General features: G+C 37.8%; 1 protein-coding gene across 8 annotated transcripts in view; it reads right to left on the bottom strand.

The window, feature by feature from the left end:
• The window catches only part of LOC136864408 (atrophin-1), a 755,035-nt gene that overhangs the window by 713,447 nt on the left and 23,151 nt on the right, over window positions 1-18,437 (bottom strand). For all 8 annotated transcript variants that reach the window (XM_068226264.1, XM_068226266.1, XM_068226270.1 and 5 more), the window contains exon 2: window positions 6,041-6,129. The gene's annotated coding sequence lies outside the window, so the exon portion shown is untranslated. The remainder of the gene's footprint in view (window positions 1-6,040; window positions 6,130-18,437) is intronic.

Below are 18,437 nucleotides of genomic sequence, written 5' to 3'. Positions count from 1 at the left end.
AACAAGCAAGCATAATCAATATAAGGGAACTTTTGATTATTTTTGGTTTAACAGGTTCGTCATTAGTTCTAGTACTTCATGAATGTGAGGGGAAGCACTCCGAAGTGTAGATTTGAGATTCTCAAATAAAGGAATGACAACATACAGGAAGGCACAGTATGCCTTATTTAAGCCTGATGACAACCATTTTTTTTAAATTTCTCACGATTTTGTATAATGTTCTTACTCTTTAGCACAGAAGTGTCAAATTTTGAGACACATTCAAATCTTTTGGGAGCAACCAATTCTGATGACACAGTAGTTTTCCTCTTTTCATGGTCTTTGGAACTACCAGGCTCGGCTTTTAGGATCGTAAATGATGTTAAGCTAGTAGTTGATGCACATTGAGCATTAACAAGAACCTCATCTTTGAAGAAACCCAGTAGTGGAACCTATTGCTCTAACTGCCTCTGCAGACAACTTCCTAACGATAGCCATCTTGTGCAAACATGTTTCAGTATCTTCTTCGTTTCGTTGTTGTGAAGCTCTTGGAATTTCTAAATAATCGAAGATGTCGACTAATAGTTCATCAACCAATGCATCGGCAGTGTCGATTTTGTATTAACCCAGCAACGCCGTGCGGTACCGTACCTTACTTCAGATTTTCTCATACTGATCATTACTCACGACATAAATCTGACAACTTCGCTTTAGAATGTCACAGTGATACTCCCTACAATGCCTGAAATCAACAGAGGGTTTTATTTGAGTCTTTGTTTGCAGCAACAACTGCTTGGAATTTGAGATTGTGTTGAGAGGAATAAAAATGACTGCCCGTCTACGGTAAGTTGCTTTATTTTATTTATAAATTTTGACAATACAATTCTGTATTGCGTAGTTTATTATTCTGTTGGTACCTATGGTACCGCACTGCGCTTACCGTACCTCTTTGTTCCTTTTCTCCTCCTGCTTCCAAGGGCGATTCTAAAGAAACAATTAATACTGTAGTTGCAAATAGTGATTTACATGTGCCATTCAATTGTATAATTGCAGTTTTACTAAAAAAATCCACGTCAAAACACACGTGGAGAGCACGATGTATCGCGTCCAATGATACTTGAACTTGTTTGCCCCTCGAGAAACAATACAATGATCATTCTCGAATTTACACCAAACAATTTGAATATCGGCTTGTGAACAAGAATGTTTGGAGTGGTGCGAAGAAATATTTATAAGAGATGTTTTTATTTTTCAGATTGTGGTGTTTGCGGTGTTATAGAATTTGCGTTATCTCATGATTTAAATTCATTCCTGGGCAACACGAAATGTATAAATACATGAAAATAAAAACATCCTAACCTCTAAATAGGATCTTTTGTTTTATCACTGATTAACAAAAACTAACACCTCTAACAATAACATTTTAAACTTAATATATGTACAGAAGAACTTTATTAATTTGAATCTGCAGTGTCCCAGAAAGAAAAACTGAATTGACCACAAATTTGAATTAAACAATATATTGCACATCGTACTTTCTTTAGGGGATTGCCAAAATCCGTTGCGACTTCATCCTTTATCTCTAAACCATTTTCCACTTCATAACTAGCTGGTTCTGAGCTCACCAAGTTTTCTTTTAAGCAAAGCATGATGAAAAACTTGCAAGCAGTTCTGAACATAACACAATACACTTCACAATTTTGAATGAGCCAGGCTGGCCCCAAAAACAAAAGCAGGCAATCCCTACATGGCACAATATACTGCAATGACTTAACTGGGAAGGGGGTGATATCAGTACATTTCCTTGTTAGTTTTGGGTCAGTAGCAACACCTAGCTGTTGTCACTTAATCCAACTGCAATTAATGACTGATATTTTCCGAAGTGTTCTCATGCACCAATCTGCAAGTCTTCAGTAGTCAGCGGAATGTCTCATTTCATCTGCTGACAGCTGTCAATCAACTCCAGGTGGTGTTCTGGATTTAGGCCCAACTAGCAGATTTTCCCAGTTACCAACGTTTGTTAGCTAGAAGACTATTCAAGAACATACCCACAGACAGCCAAGAGATACCTTTTCATAGCTCCATTTTCAGCATCAGCACGATTTTAAACTAGTTACTTTCCTCTTCCATCATCCTCAAATACCATTTTTTGGAAACGTGAGATTTCTTTTATGGTATTTTTACCCAAATTAAACTAAATTTTGAGTGTTTTAATAGGAAAATCAAGGGGCCAAGAGAAAAGTATGAATTATTCACAAATTTGAATTAACCAATACAATACACACAGAAAATGTCCAAGACTAAAGTGATGACGCCTGGGAAGAAAGAAAAGAATACTGAATGTCAAGAAACTGGAACAGGAGGGTCATTTCAAGTACATATGAAGTGTATTTTTCTAAGACACTAAATAGTGAAAAAAATTAATAGGAATGCTAACGCAGTGAGCTAGCAACTGCGATCAATGGTATTCTATGAGAAAGGAGAAAGCTCCCAGATGAATCTAACCTTATATTGCTCCGTTTTCATGCAGACACTGTGCATGAGTGAAAGTTTGGTGGACTTAGGGTATCGTATTTATAAGCTGCAGTTAACAGACATAAAAGCAGCGAAAATGATCGCTGGTAAAAACAGGATGGAACAATGGCAGGAGGGCACTTACAAGGAGATTAATACTAAATTAACCCACTAGATTCATTTGATGCGACGTTCACGCAAGCATTGACCACTGGCCTTCAACTCAAATGACAAAATATTCACGCGCCGCATCGTGTCGTATGTACTAGCTTATATTTTCACCATCCCTGCAAGGATTTCTCTTTTGTTAACCTCTATGAATTGAACAGGGATATGGCTTGTTTACAGCTCTTCTAAGAATTTGTACTGTCATTTATTGCCTAATTGCAGCCTCTGAAAGCACAAACATTTTGTCAGGTGTCAGTCAGGCCCCTAGCCATGGCTCCGGGCATAGTAAAAGCTAGTGACAGCAATGCTATTGCCATGTTAATTGAAATTGTTTTAGACAGTGATTCGGAGGACAGTGATGGCGATGACAATACTGAAGAAGAGATTTTAAATAAAAGTGACAGTTCATCTGATACGAGTGACTGTAAAAGCCCCGCACACATGCAAAAGCGAAACATACCAACTTTGTGTGGGTTAGTAATAGTGATAACAAACCAATTAATCATCACTTTACAATGTTTCTAGTGATGTCAGGATAATTGAGAGACAAATATTTAGATGATTCTCTATCAGAGTTGTCTGTTTTTGGAGTTTATGGACCCGATTTTTTCCCTTATTGCGCAGGAAATACAGTAATTACTCAAATAATCCCTGCCACCGAATAACCCCTGCACCCTAATTTTAGGAAGACTCGTTTTAAAAAAATTTCATGATTACTTCCATTGAAAGAGTAACATAGGCATAAACAAACATTTCATATCACTCCGCGAGCCCCACATGATTTTGACACAAATATGAATGTGTAAATTTACGGACATAGCTGCTTTGCCTGAACATATTTGAGAAATACATTATCACTGCTGTAAAATATATTTGCCATGAACATTGTCAAGTAGGCCTAGGTACTTCATTAATCTGAACTTGCAGTACGCTCGATTCCCTGCAGATCGAAAGATTTGTTGTCTCTTGCATCACTAGTATCCTCTCCTAAATTACTTACAAATTTGTTACACACCACACCTAAAACATTTTTCACACACGGTCTTTTCTTTACGCAGATATGAAGACGACCGGTGCTGGATAATTCTTTTTTGTGCAATGTAAACAGTTGAAACAGACATACCAGCGAACTTGGATATGGTAAAACCTCGTTAATTCAAAGTCGTTGGGACACAAAAACCGGACTTCGAATTAACAGCCAACTCGTACTTCAGAAATGCCAACCCTTGCCGCGTCAAACATATTCTAAGATCCATTACTGCATGCAATTAACACTGATTAAACCTTTCAAATGCAATTGAAAAGAACTATTTCCAAAATGTATCCAACAAGGAGCAATTAAAGTATTCAAACAACGCACTTGGATAAATCATTGACAAACATAACCTCACGCAACAAAAGGAAAAAGAAAATTTTCAAAGATGAGAAGTCTATGCTGGCTCCCCTGGATTACTGTACTGTATGCATTTTTAGATGCATTGTGTTTGCAAGGAATGTACCCAATGACCTTACAACATCGTGACATATCGAACTTTCCTATGACAAGAGGAGGAAATCATTCACTTCTGTCTGCATTGCAACAGTACAGTGACCCCATCTCCTTTTAAGAAGTCTGTTTGGGCTAGGCATTTAAAAAATGCAGTTTCACTGGCAATGACAATATTGGTCGTTGCGTACAAATTGATTATAATTATGAGCCACGCTTTTTCGCCAACTGTTGGCATCAATCAATGAATATTCAAGATACTTAAATATTATAATTAAGCGGTCCACCTATTCAATACAATATATAATTTATTAATATCTAGGACATGTTTCGTCCCCTAAGGGACATCATCAGCTAATAATAAATTAATATTAATATATCAGAAATAAATATTAAAATTGGAAAGACACATTAAAATTTTTGACAATTTAAAATAAGATCTTCAAATTTTGTTAAAATTGTAAGTCATAAGACAGGTAAAACAGTTAAATTGTCCATATTTCTCTTGTTGATGTTCTTGGAAAATACCAGTTTTGCTTATAAAATCTTAAAATATCATTTGTTGTAAATAGCATACTTGGTTTGTATTCCTTGGTGAAAGATTTGTTGAAACTTAATAAGCATTCCTTAGATGGTAAACTAAAATTTAAATGCTTCAGAATTTAAAGGCAGATCGGGGCTGTGATGGTAAAGTTCTGTGTGGTAATGGATATAATTTTATCTGAAATAAAATGGAAAAATAAAAAATAATATAAGTGTAAGTAACGTGAAATGGAAGATGAAATAAATATAATGTAATGTAATAAAATCGTATTACTTACTCCTTATTATTGGCCCCGATGTGCGGAGAAGGACTCACTTCTACCGAGGTAAGTGCTTTAAAACAATTGTACTGAATAGGCGGACCGCTTAATTATAATATTTAAGTTTATCTTGAATATTCATTGATTGATTATAGTCAATACGGGATTAGTATTACTTGAAATGAAGCTGTTAAAGCTTATCACTTGTAACTGTTGGCATCGCCAAAGAGAATTGCCAGTGTTCATGGTTCTGCTTCTTCGCACAATGCCTGTTACGTGACACTGTGGCGTTCCTTAAAACGCTGAATACAAAAGAATAACGATTTACTCAAACTTAGCAGCTATGAAACAAACTGTCAACACACTGAAGAGAGTGAAAGTGCAGAAAGCTACCCCTGCACGTTCCGAAAGATTCATTCTATCGTGACACGGAGAAATTTTGAATTTAAATTACTGTGTAAAATACTGTCTGTTAAAAAAGGTATACGCAGTTTTAAATTAGAAGTCTGATTTTTTTTCTGTTTATATATGACATATGGGGCAGTTCTCTTCCACTCTGTGGTTACATAAAATATAACTGTACACCCAATATCGAAACCTAGGTGAGCCAGGAGCGTTGCCAACATTGACGCAAATAAAGCCCGCACCCCAATTTCGTGCCTCAATTCTTTTTAAAAAATATGCAAGGATTATTCATGTAAATAGGTATTTACACTAAGGTAAAATTATGAGAATCACATAGGAAATAAAGAATAGGCGATGACAAGTGGTTTACACTAATGAGGATGAAATTAGAGCCCACGTTGCCTTCTGCATTCTGATATCTCCGGTTCAGATAAATTAATTGAGACCCTAAAAAGTGTGATGTGCCCCTACATATACCCAAATGTTCTTGAGATTTATCACACAAAATCTTTGTGATTGTGGAGCCACACAGATCACTCATGGAAGCTAGCAAACCAAACAATGAAAGACAACAGTCTATATAATGAAGATATACGTGGCAAAATTTACAAACCAATGAAATATATATGTTAAGCCATAGGTAAGCTCATTAACACAATACTGGCAGTGATCAAAGATACAATACCTTATGAATCTTGAGGTGCGTTGAAGAAGACGAAGCGTGTTATTCCGGTGTTTCATCTCCAAGAATACACCTACTATAACTAACAGTATCTGGAAAAAACAAAGGACAAATATTACTAAAGAAGTCAAGAATGTTAAACAATCTATCTGACCAAGGCATATACAAAATTATACCCACAATCCTTAAGAGAGAGAAATGCTCTGCCATTTGTATCTAGTAAATCTACGCTGGAAAGCTTAACATTAACTCAAATCTTCAAATGTTTGTTCAATGTATGAAGTTTTATAATCAATGAATCATTGACACCCCTGATGCTGAGCTGTCAGACCACTGATATTGAGTAGGTCAAGACCAGTCGTTATGAACAGAACAGTGAATCAGATTACCTCCCTATATTATGATCTTTTATACAGGGTCCGGCAGACATACCTGACAGTATCCGATTTAATGTAAAATGCCTATCTCTTAATTGCTAAAACATAAGACTGATTTGATTACACTGTAACTCAAAGCATTTTCAATGCTCTCATAAGAATTTAAATGTTGCACGTTTTCCATTGTTGTCAATGCAGTCAATTATTTTTACAATTTGCTTTCCATTGCACCAGCACAGATAAGTCTTATGGTGACGACAGGATAGGAAAGTGCTAGGAGATGCAAGGAAACAGTCGTGACGTTAAGATACAGCCTCAGCATTTGCCTGGTGTGAAAATGGGAAACCACAGAAAACCATCTTCGGGGCTGCCAATAGTGGGGTTCGAACCCACTATCTCCCGAATGTAAGCTTAATGCTGTGCATGGCCAACTCGCTCAGTTGTTGTCAATGCATTCATGTAATCTTTTCCCAAAGTTCTCCAACACTTAGTGAAACGTGGCAGATAAAATTCCTTTTACTGTACCTCTTATGTTTCTCTTGAAGTCTTCCATAGTCTGTGGTTTATTTTCATTTACCCATGACAAGGTGCTCCCACAGAATCAAGTCAGATGCACCAAGACTGGGTGATTTTGCGAGTGATTCAATACTTCCCTGTCTGGAAATGATACGAGTTGGGAACATTTCTCCGAGTATAGCCATGGAAATTGCCACTGTGTGAAATGTAGCCCCATCTTGTTAGAACCAGACAGACAAGGTTTGAGTACCATGTAATTCCAGCTCAGGTTTAAAAAGCAAATGGAGCATCTCAACATATCAGACTGAAGTTACTGTCGCTGACTTTCTTAGTCTTGAAACCAATACAGTCCAATCGCTACAACCCTCGACAGACAACACCTAACAACAACTTTTGCAAAATGTAGAGATTTCTGGTGAATCTCCCTGGGATTCTGTAATGCCCCATAATGACAATTCTGAGAATTTAAATCACCAGTTAGGTGAAAATTTCCTTCATCTGCCATTAGAAGCTGGTCAGTCTGATTGTCCAGAGCATTCCAACGAACTTCACGACTAATTTTTTGACATAGCATGACCTATTCACTCATGAACATATGTTTTCATTCTTTGCACAGAAAAAAAATTCAGATCTTTATGTACTACACGAAGCAGTGTGCAATCAAATATTCTAAAAGTAAGGGCATGCCTGTTTACCAGTTGTTGTGTGATTCTGCCTAACCCCTGAAGCACACATTCAATGTCTTCAGTAGATCTGACAGTCTGATTTCTATCCGGTGGTTTCCGTTTTATTGCAGAGGCCATTTCTCAAAAGTTAGTAACCCACAGCTTCATAGTACTGAGGCTCAAAACACTGTCATCGCAATGAATCTTGAAGTGCCAGTGAAATATTCATTGAGTCAGAACAACAGAATCATTGTTCCTGAAATAAGTCTCTGTAAAAAAACACTAGACATGCCTTGGCCCAGTTAGCTATTTTCGCTGAATGGGTTTTGGACCTGGCAACATGTGCATTCAAGGTCAATGTTCCCACCCCAATTAGGTCCTCTCACAGCAGCATTGCAAAATTGTTTGATATTTCAATCCAACCCTTCATCTTAAAAAAGAATCCTATATCTGAGGTGATCCACAGGAATAATTCTATCTTAAACTTCCTCTACACCATAACCCAAAATTTTACCCAAAATGTTAAGAAAATATCTCCTTTACAGTGGCATAATTAAGGGCTCTCTTCTTTTAAGTCAAGCACTAGGACAGTGGGTACTAGTTCAAAGTGTTACTAATGAAGGGTAAGTATTTACAAGACATTTCTGAACAAAATCCTATTGAAGGAAATTTGTTTCATTAGAAGGCTAGGGACCAAGCACCCCATTTTACAATACTCTCTTCGACTTCCACCACTTGTTCCTCACCTCGGCGGGGTTGAAGGGGCGAACTGTGTTGAATATACGGACTTAGCCCAGTTTTACGGCCAGATGCCCTTCTGGATGTCAATCCTGTGTGGAAGGATGAATTCACTATTGCATGCTTTCGAGGTAGTTGGTTATTTTATGTAGCATATATCATACACAGCATATAATCTTCACAGCTGGCAATGAAGATTTTTCACCCAGTTGACTATTGCAGGAGGGACGTCAATAAAATATTGTCATTTTCCTGGACAAGATCTAACCAGACACTCAAAAGCAGTATGAATTATGGTCTGCTGATCATTTCCACAGTCACATAAAACTAAAAGTGTATTATTCCCCACTATCCAGCAGTGTCAGCACAACATCCAGGATTTATCCTTATTCTATTGAGAATGGTTCACAGTGGGCAAGGTAGGTCAATTTCAGAGGGCCCAGCATTGCATGTTTTTTAACGGAAGCTAATGTGAAGGTGCTCTAATTGATCATCCTTCATCTCTTTTAACTTGAAGTTGATCACAGTTTGAAGGATTTCTGCATAGCCTATACCAAAGTGTTCCTTGAAGTCCTCCAAGGCATTCTGGATTTATAAGCTATAAATTTCATTTTTGTTCCATACTGAAGTGCAATTATAAGAAATAAATTCAGAAATTCAATTTATTTACTTCTTATAAGGCATTCTGGAGTTCCCACTCTGTAAAGGGCATGGTATAAACCTCTGAAGCATGGGCAGCAAAGCATAAATAACTGTGTTCTGCCTCGTGCTTCAGAACAAAGAATTCAGGATGTTAATTCCTGGAACCACACATACCTTGAAGGAACTTGCTGGATGATTCACAACTGAAGGTGGATCGGTGACAATACTGTCCACAACAGAAATTCCTGGTACAAAATATGGTCACTGTATTCCCGAAATACATCCCAGTATAGTTCAAACTTGAGATATCATGGATGACACATACCTTTCCCATGAAGCTTTCTTGCTCCGTTGAATAAGAACTCGTGCCTTAGAGTGGAGTTTCTTAAATGTTACCATGCTGGCCACAGTAGGCTGCTATCGATAGTATTACAGGCTATATTTTAAAAAAATTGAGAGTGCTTGCGAGCACAACATAGATATTTTATACTTGCTGCTATTTCATCCATCATTCCACCAGGAAATGAGTATGTCAAGGAGTCCCAGAGAACGATGGAAGCATCAGGAGCAAGAATAATTTGTGTGACATATGTTACATCATCCTCTATGCTCCAGTTATTTGGGTCGTTAGAGACAGCTAAGATGTGTAGTTCGGCCAATCAGCATGTTTCAGAACCCACTCAGGGGGAACCTCGATGGATCTCTGATTCAATAAAGTAAGAATAGAAAAATGGTCACTGTCATAGAGGTTGCCATGTACATCCCATTGTAAGAGGGCAACGATTGTGCAACTGCAGACTACTGTGAATGCAGGGAAAAGTTCCGTGCACCACGCTGAAATAAGCTGGTTCCCCAGTGTTCAAAATGCATAAAATACAGCTCCCCTATCAGCATGTCCAGCTTTCCTCTGGCACAAGGCATTTCAGAGCCCCATGAGATCAGCTTTAAAACTGCCGAACAGAAAGAAAGGTGGTGGGAACTAACCTATAAAGTCAATTACATTGATACTGAGGGGCTGGTTTGGAGGGAAATATACAGTATGTTACAAACTGTAGACATGACAGGCAATGAAACACTTAGCACTACTGCCTTCAGCTCCATTCTTAGTGGAACAGATTCACTGTAGGTATCAGAACAAAAATATCAATGCCACTGGAATCCTGGTTGAAATAATCAAATTCTTTTGAGTACAGTCTAAAATTCCTCATAACCATACGATCATTTGATCCTAGATTTGTTTCTTGAATACAGACTATACACACCGCAAAATGTGCGATTAGCTCACGTAGCTCAGTAGATGCCTGTAATGACCGTTACAGTTCCATTGTAACAGTGCCATAGTGGGGACTCCTGCTTGTTTGTGTTGGGTCAAAAGCGGCGAGCCATTTTCTAACCTAAACACTGCTTCCGTCGCCATCCGAGGATCGAGATGAACCCTCAACGTCCATCATCTCATCACTGAACGAGGTTTGAGAGAGGTTAAGGGTCCTGGAAGACCTTTGGACACTTTTCAGCAGGGGTGTCCTCCTACGAGGGAAGTGCACAGACTTAGCAGTAGACACTCAACATGGCGCCAACACGTACGCTCAAGATCGAGGGCATGTTTTCTAACTCAGAGGAGGGTTGAGGGAGCGCCTAGGAAGCGCTCCCTTCTTCTCCGCCTTCTGTTCGGTACTTTTTTCGTGCAAGCAGGTGACCATGGAAAATGTCTGTACATGGGGATCTGTTATACTGAAAAGGTATAAGGTAGAACACCAGTACAAAACAAACCAGGCTCATTTACATGAGACTGTTATAGAGGATCAGTGAACTGAAATGGTTGAAGATAAATTTGAAATACTACTTTTTAGATAATCAATGAACAGGGTAAGTCATAGCATGACAAAACTGCAAATTCAAGCATAAAACTTGCTGAGTTATGCATTAGGTTTCAATGAATGAATTACTTAACAGATATCAGTTTGTCTCGATTAAAAATAGGTATTCCACTTTGAAGAAAGTTACAACTGTTGTGCCACAGGGCTCTGTCCTTGGTCCATTTTTATTCATTCTGGCAATCGATGATTTACCACAAAATGTCACAGCTTGTGCTCTTATATCCTATGTGGACGATACGTTAGTTACAAAACACCACAGCATCTCAGGTTTGCATCAGATATCGCAGGAATCTCTTGTTACTGCAATGCATTTCATCCAATAGGCTGTTGTGAAATCAGGATAAAACTCAATTTCTCACACTAGGATTATCCAAAGATATTGAAAGTCAGTCAGTCAAACTTTTGGGTTTACATATTGATGACAAATTGAACTGGGAAACACACATTGATCATGTTTGTTCAAAAATATCACGAGTGGCCGATTTGATATGGAAATTGAGGGATTTATGTAGCAGTGGCATATTTTTGTCTCTTCCTGTCACACATTTCTTATGGACTGTTATTACGGGGGCATTCTTCTTGAAACATATATAATATTCTTCTAATACAGAAAATGGCTGTCCGAACAATGTGTAAGGCTGGTGCAATTGACCATTGTCGACCTCTCTTCGTTAAGCTTAAAATACTGACAATTATAAATTTGTATATTTATATATCTTTGACGTATGTTAAAAACAACATAAATGAATTCAGTACTAGGGAAAACATTCGTCTTCATGATACTCGGAGCAAAGCAGACTTTGACATCCCAATTCACAGGCTGTCAAAAACTGCTCACTCACATAAAATCAGTTGTTTAAGATTATTTAATAAATTACCACATTCTGCACGGTCCACTCCTTTAAGTAATTTTAAAAGGAAAATGTATGATTGGTTAATAGAAAATCCATTTTATAATACCTCTGAATTCTTAGAAATGCATAATGTTAGTATTAAGTTTTAATAAAAGGTGTATTCATTTAGCCTTAGTAATATTAATATTACTAAATTATTATCAGTTGACGAAGCCTATTTCATTGTATATGGTCAATGGCAAATAAAGATTCTTGATACAGAGTTTAGATGACAATGCCGCCTCTGCCGACTTCAATAATGTTTCCACTGACCCTAGGAAGGCAGGGCAAACCTACTTTATTTCATGATACCCAACATATTATTTATCCTGAAGTAAGGTACGTGATCTACATTGAGTTCTACCAGTCCTCAACAAATGGCAGGAATGGGTTTACATGGGAAAAGTATTCTGAGGGCAAATTACCAATTGGTGTAAAAAAGGCAGTTGATTATATGTTATGTTGATGGATATGCATTGTTTGTTGGTCTGTTCCCAGAATAAAACATTACACAGGCCTGAGAAACTGAAGGTTTTGAAAAATACAAGAGACGTTTTCGCTAATTATTATGTTATTTGATGTGGTTTCTTCGAAAATGACCCCCATTTTTTCCCATCACGCGAGTTTTTTTGTAAAATCTATATAGGTATTTTTGCTAAACTCTAGAACAAAAAAGTTCCTTTGAGTTTAAACTGTTTACATCAAATTATGGTGCAGTTTCTAGAAGAAAATCACCAATACACTATTTAAATTTGTTTTTATTTAGGTAACTTACAAAAAGTAGACGACTGACCAGGAGGAACAGATCTTATGTATGTTTACACGTAAGTTCGAAACAAATTTTGAACTGCGCAAAAACAAAACAAAGTCTATTTTTCAGTATGTATTATTTTTCCTTTGAAACATCTTTTTGACGTTCTTCTATTATGTTCAATCTCAGGCCTAGCCCATGTTATCATCCAACATTAGTCAGTGAGGATCTTCTTATCACATCTTCCTTGATATTTCCACTCCCTATCTTTGATGTCTTGGTGGAACCTTTCACCCTGCTCTACGCTGACTGCTCCTAAATTTTCGGGGGAAAAGTCCACATGTGAGTGAAGAAAATGTACAGTGGAACCTCGATATCTCGAATCACCTCGGCAGCTATATTTTATTTCGAGTTACCAAAATTTCAAAATATAGAGAATACCGTTTATGAGCACATATAGCACATAATTGAATCATATGTAACTACGGGCTTACACCGAAAACAGTAATTTTTACAGTATTTAAAAATATACTAACAAATTTGTATTTTACGCATTGCTTCAATTATGACCCTTATCAAAGTAACAATTTAGAAAATAGGATACAGTACATACAGTAGTGAAACAAGAAACACACCTCTGTTAACACCTTTGGAAAAAATTAGTATCTTCTGTTTTTTACTGTTAACCTTCTTTTCTTCCGTATACTTTTCAACAACATTTATTGCTGTGAGAAACACTGTCATTTATATTCAATTGACTCTGTATATAGGTTTGAAAACGTGCAGCCAAGATACGTAAATGGAGCTTGTCACTCATGACGTGACCGATAATGCATTCACACCCGAAAAACGAGGCTTCGCCGATTTTCCGATCACTGGAAGTTTGTTTTTCAGTTCCCATCATATTAGCTCTCAGTATCACTGTAACCCTTTCTTTACTTATTAACAGTTCCTCACAAAGTACAAATACTCTATTGCACAGTCAATGTTGTACAACATTAGAGTCGCAGAGTACTTTTTGCTTCAAGGGAGGAAACGTTTGCTTTGAGAAATCGAGAAATTTGAGTAACCGAATTTCGAGTAATAGAGAAATAAATACACGTGAAGAATAGGACAAATGGCCGGGAAATTGAAGTTACTTCGAGATGCTGAAAATTCGAGTAATGGAGGTTCAAGATATCAAGATTCGACTGTATTTTGACACTCATGGAGCAACCCAACACTTAAAATTTGTCCAGCATATTCATTACAATTGCTTTAGAGTCAGGATCCTTGTAATTACCCAGAAATTTACTGATGGCAACTTTGAAGGCAACCCAAGCTTCTTTTTCCTTTGTTGTCAGGACATTCTCAAATCCTTTATCCTTCATAAGTTTGTGGATATTGGAACCAACAAAGATTCCCCCCTTTCAATTTGGCTTTGGATAAACCTGGAAACTTGTTGCACACATATATTTGAAACAATCGCCATATTTTGGAATAGCCTTAACAACCTGTTTCATTACACCTAATTTGATATGCAGAGGGGGTAACAAGCCTTTTTTTTTTTTTTTTTTTTTTTTTTTTGCTCAACTAAGCTTTTCCATTCTTGCTGCCTGGTTCAAGATTTTGTCTTTTCGGCCATTCTTTTTAGAATCTTATCGCGGCTGTCCCACTCACAAATGAAAGATGGGTACTGCATGGAGATTATTTTCAAACCAATGCAGGTGGTCCAACGGTGGTCGGCATATTTTATCTTATTTTGAGGACGAGAGCCGGTTTTTCTAAATGGACAGAGTGTCGAACTGGTACAGATGCATACTGACTTCTGTTATGAAGGACAGCTTTCAGGCTCCTTTTCGAATAATCTAAAAACAGCCTCCATTCATCTTTATCGTAGGTGATATTAAATTTGCTCATCAATCCGGGAACATTAGAACAATAGACCAGTTTCTCCTCTTCCTCAAAATACTTAACAATTCCTTTTCTCAATTCCTGTACCAATAAAGAGATGTTCCTTTGGCCAATAGGTTTTTTGTCTTTCAATCTGAAGCCCAGCAATTCAGCTGCCCCTTTCGAAAGGCCCAGATCTCTAGTCAGATCACAAAGTTCAACCTGAGAGAAGGGCTGGGGCGAATCACCTTCAGAGGGCTTATATTCGATATTGGAGCCTCTTCAGGATGTTCCAAGTCTGAAGACTCTGAAGAGATTACTGGCAATTCAGCTGGAGGCAACAGCACTGGCACATCAAGTCCATGAGGAACGGGGCGTATGGCCGATGAAATGTTATCAGGATAAGAGATTATCCTTTGATTTATACCCAAGGACACGCCAGGAACAAAAGTAGCAATCATCGGAGTGGTATTTTGGCTCCATCTATGTCACAAGAATTCCAAATCGTAAAGCAGTTTTCTTTCATTTGAGCCACAAGCATAGATCATTCAGACATTGCACACAAACTTTATGAGGAGCCTACAATTTGTCTTGATCTCCCAAGTTTCATGCCAAAATACGCAAGATAAAGTTCTCTATAACATAGTCTGCAATGCTCCTCATGAGATTTTTAATAACAATATATTTGCCGCACATATAACAAAAGTCAGTTGGCACGTTTTCACGTCTCAAACCTGGAAGCCATGTTTCACAAAACGCAAAGAGAAAGGCAAAAGTTAAAATTGTTTCTGTGAAGAAGTTTCCACTTGGTCACTGTAATAGCGCACGCACGACACTACTTGGCAAATGTTCCTGCGAGGTCAGCGAACCGAGATGATCTGAGACAAGGATTCATGCGACACTATTGGTAGAGAGAGATTGCAATGGGGTGGTGTCACAGAAGGGTGATCTGTAGGTTTCACCACAGTCGATTGATGGTCAGGTGCAAGAAATTCAATGCTGAAAACAAATTATGGTAAATGATCATAAAAATGAAAGTACAACTGAATTTTTCAAGAAAATGTGACGTGATAGAACTTTTTCATTACTATTTTTGAAATCAGCACCGAAAAATATAAAATTCAGATATCACTTCCCTTGTATATTCTTTAATCACAGGCCTGTGTTATTAACACGCGAGAGGTCGCACCCGCGGCAGTTTACCGCACTTTTTAAATATTTGTTAATAATTTTGTTGCTAGCCTCTGTGGGGCTTAGGGCGCTCATTTCATCCCTACCCTCCCTCTCTCCTGCCTGACTTGATTATCGTCAGTGTATTGCCTGCTGCGTTCCAGAGTAGTTCAAGTATTCTTTCACTCTTGCATCTGCCGCGGCAAATTGCCTTCGAGCGACCCCTCGCATAGTGTATTCTTACATGACTTCATTTCCAAGAAAGTTTCTTAAGTCAAGTTCATGAGGGTTATGGTGGCTTTCAGTGAAGTGTGGTGCTGTAGTTTTATCTTGAATTGTGAACAAATCATTCATTGAAATGTACAAATGCAAACGTTGAGGCAATTTGCTTACACACGACCTCTCGCGTTCTTTAAAAACTCACGTAATTTTACCAGATTTTGCGAAAACATTTCATTAATTTTTTACATTGAGAAAATATTGTTACTAGGTAGTTATGTTTGTACTAGTTGACAGGCAGTTAAACAGGGTACATATTTGTATTTTTATCAGAGCATTCACTGCAAAAGGAAAATAGCAGCTCATTAGAATATTAAGCGTGAGCAATTTGCCTTAGCGCGACCTCTCGCGTTCTAAAACGGGCGCGACCTCTCGCGTGTTAAGGTAAGTTGTTCAAGTAATTATTCAGATACTCCTACGCACTTGTGTTCTCCAAGGAACATACTCATAATCTCAGTCGTCAGAGTTCAATTTAAATGCATTATTACTGAAATAACTGCTGAGGAAAATGACTATTCTTACACCTTTTTTTTTTTTTTTTTTGCTTTACGTTGCACTGACACATATAGGTCTTATGGCGACGATGGGATAGGAAAGGCCTAGGAGTTGGAAGGAAGCGGCCGTGGCCTTAATTATGGTACAGCCCCGGCATTTGCCTGGTGTGAAAATGGGAAACCACATTCTTACACTTTGTGTCCATTTCAGACATAATGGCTTCGATACCTAAGCAAATGTGTGAACCAGGGAAACAACAATAAGCCTAAATAACTGGTTTTGTGAACAAAAGAAAACAAGCCTATTCAACAGATCACATTCGGGGAGCACTTCAGAAGCTTTGATGATGATGCTTGTTGTTGAAAGGGGCCGAACATCGAGGTCATCGGCCCCTTCAGAAGGTTTTGAAGGAAAAGGATTCTATATACAAGGCTGCTAAACATTTCTCGGTTTCATGGATACTGTATTATAAAAGGCTGTGGACTGCAGTAATGGTGATAAAGAAAATGTGACTATTGGCAAAATGGGTAGACCATTTGCCCTTATGACTGAACTGGAAGATAAGTTAGTTAATTTCATAACACAAAAACAGGAAATAGGGTTCGTTCACAATGTTAACCAAATACGACGTGGCAAACGGTATGGCCCAAAGATATTGTGCCAACAGCGACAAGTTCCCATTCAGCGACGTGAAAAATTGTGCAAGTTGGAAATGGTTGCGACATTTTGGTCACTGATATAACTTGTGCCTTCGTATGGCAGAAAATCTGCCTTACTACAGAGAAAACAATGCTAATCGTGAGGTAATGAAATTTTTTAATGATAACCTAATAATACTCTTATTGCAGCTGAACAGCTATACAAGAGGTAAAATTATTAAGGTTCAACAACTGACATTAAAATCTGGGATGAACTATGTGTAAAATTTGAAAAATAAATTAGGCTCTAAATTCTTAGCATCTGGAGTATGCTCGTCATTCAGACTCTTTCTTGCATTAATATTCATAGAATTGTTAACTCCATCACTGCTAATCATTACAATTTCAATTGCAAAACGGGAACTGGTAAATGTTGATTCTGTAGTCAGATTATCAATCACCAAATCTACTTGAGTGGTATTAGCAGTATGCAAGCCACTGGACGCCACTGTAAATAACCACCAGCTGACGCAGAACTGCTAGATGGTGTTTCACATCAACCAACGTAAATAAAATGAAATGATCCTGTAGTGCTTGTTAAAATCATGCTGAAATGCTGTTAGACATTGTCAGCATGGCACATGAAGATATGGTTAAAATTGACACATCCTTAAATTCCCCCTTCCCCTCCAGCCCCTCACCTTTCCCCGCCGCTCTCTGCTTGCCCCACCCCTTCCTTTTCCTTTGAATCTCACAACCATAGGCCATGCACCACATGCCGCTACGAGAGGTAAGTCTTCATATAACCTATGCCATTTGACTAACACACTCTCTCCTTCAATCCATTAATTTTATTTAATTTTATCTATCATTTATTCAGGTTAACTTCATGGACATCGCAATGAATTGCGAATTTATACCAGCCACAAATTAAGACTATGTCAGTTTAACCATCCTCATGTGCCATCCTGACAATGTCCAACAGCATTTCAGCACGATTTTAAAAAGCAGTATGGGATCATTTCACTTTATTTACGTTGGTTGATGTGAAACACCATCTAGCAGTTCTGCGTCAGCTGGTGGTTTTTTACAGTGGCGTCCAGTGGCTTGCATACTGCTAAACCCACTCAAGTAGATTTGATGATTGATGATCTGACTACAGAATCAACATTTACCAGTTCACGTTTTGCAATTGAAATTGTAATGATTAGCAGTGATGGAACTAACATTTCTTATGAATATTAATGCAAGAAAGAGTCTGGATGATCAGCATACTCCAGATGCTAAGAATTTAGAGCCTAATTTATTTTTCAAATTTTACACATAGTTCATCCCAGATTTTAATAGCTCTGTTCATAGTACAGTCAGAAACTGTTGCCAACCATCAAACGCATGCGCACATTCAAATTCGCATTTGTAGTAGCGATCATCAGAGTTGCTGCCTACTAATGTGTTGTTCGTACAAGGTTTTCAAACCGTTGGAAACC

The sequence above is a fragment of the Anabrus simplex genome, chromosome 2, assembly GCF_040414725.1.
Source record: "Anabrus simplex isolate iqAnaSimp1 chromosome 2, ASM4041472v1, whole genome shotgun sequence".
NCBI classification, from domain to species: Eukaryota; Metazoa; Arthropoda; class Insecta; order Orthoptera; family Tettigoniidae; genus Anabrus; species Anabrus simplex.
This window is presented reverse-complemented; position numbering and strand designations above follow the sequence as displayed.